General features: G+C 37.9%; 1 non-coding gene across 1 annotated transcript; it reads right to left on the reverse strand.

Annotated features, from left to right (window-relative positions):
* Nucleotides 1-1,284: 1,284 nt before the first annotated feature.
* Nucleotides 1,285-1,391, reverse strand: LOC117199782 (U6 spliceosomal RNA). Its single transcript, XR_004481121.1, has one exon. It is a non-coding gene; the product is annotated as a U6 spliceosomal RNA (small nuclear RNA).
* Between the last annotated feature and the right edge of the window lie 229 nt (nucleotides 1,392-1,620).

Genomic DNA, 1,620 nt, shown 5'->3' on the forward strand with positions numbered 1-1,620 from the left:
CATAAGCACCAATCAATTCCGTCATTCCTGGAATCAATTACTGACCCAGCCAATCACTAGACCCAGAACTTCCACCACTGTTATTTAATCTGGAGTGATTACCACTACCCGGTGAGGGAAAACCACAGTCAGCAGTGAGATAGTTATTGACCCTTTTCTGAAGCCTGGATTACAGGCTACTCACACTTGCCTGAAACATATTTAAGCCCTGAGTAACATGCTCATCCCACACCCAGTTCATTTAATTAAAAAAAAAAAAAAAGTAACTCTATGAAAGTGGAGTTTTATTGACTATTGTGACTATATTAATAAATAAGCCGCCCTATCTAATACAAAAGTATAGATGATTCTAATGGAATTTAAAATGTACATACATGCTTTGTGTGTGTGTGCATGAGATATATATCTGAAAGATTAGACTATAAAGCTGAAATGATGGAAAATGATATTTTAGATGATCATTGTCACTCTCAGAAAAGAGATTTTGTGGGGAGGGAGAGGGATGGATTGGGAGTTAGGGATTAGCAGATGCAAACTATTAGATATGGAATGGATAAACAATAAGGTCCTACTGTAGAGCACAGGGTGCTATATCTAGTCTCTTGGGATAAACCATAATGTAAAAGACTATAAAAAAGAATGTATATGTATGTATAACTTAATCAGTTTGCCATACAGCAGAAGTTAGCACAACATTGTAAATCAACTATACTTCAGTTAAAAAAAATTGAAAGAGATTTTAGGGCAAATATTTTTTTTTTAACATCTTTATTGGGGTATAATTGCTTTACAATGGTGTGTTAGTTTCTGCTTTATAACAAAGTGAATCAGTCATACATAAACATATGTTCCCATATGTCTTCCCTGTTGCGTCTCCCTCCCTCCCACCCTCCCTATCCCACCCCTCCAGGCTGTCACAAAGCACCGAGCCAATATCCCTGTGCCATGTGGCTGCTTCCCACTGGCTATCTACCTTACTACGTTTGTTAGTGTGTATATGCCCATGACTCTCTCTCGCCCTGTCACAGCTCACCCTTCCCCCTCCCCATAACCTCAAGTCCGTTCTCTAGGAGGTCTGCGTCTTTATTCCTGCCTTACCCCTAGGTTCTTCATGACATTTTTTTTCTTAAATTCCATATATATGTGTTAGCATACGGTATTTGTCTTTTTCTTTCTGACTTACTTCACTCTGTATGACAGACTCTAGGTCTATCCACCTCATTACAAATAGCTCAATTTCGTTTCTTTTTATGGCTGAGTAATATTCCATTGTATATATGTGCCAAAAATATGGAACGCTTCACGAATTTGCGTGTCATCCTTGCAGAGGGGCCATGCTAATCTTCTCTGTATCGTCCCAATTTTAGTATATGTGCTGCCGAAGCGAGCACTAGGGCAAATATTAATAGAGACAAAGAAGAATAATGCATAACACACACACACACAAAAGACAGTTTATCCACCAGGAAAAGATGAAAGATTCTGAACTTGTATGCAACTAACAATATTGCTCAAAACAAGAAAATAAAGACCACAAGGAGATATTGGGAAAAAATAAGGAAATACAAAAAGAAACAAGGACAATGGGATTGGAATCTTTACTGTGTTCTCTATGGGAAT

This window comes from Orcinus orca, chromosome X, assembly GCF_937001465.1.
Source record: "Orcinus orca chromosome X, mOrcOrc1.1, whole genome shotgun sequence".
Classification (NCBI taxonomy): Eukaryota; Metazoa; Chordata; class Mammalia; order Artiodactyla; family Delphinidae; genus Orcinus; species Orcinus orca.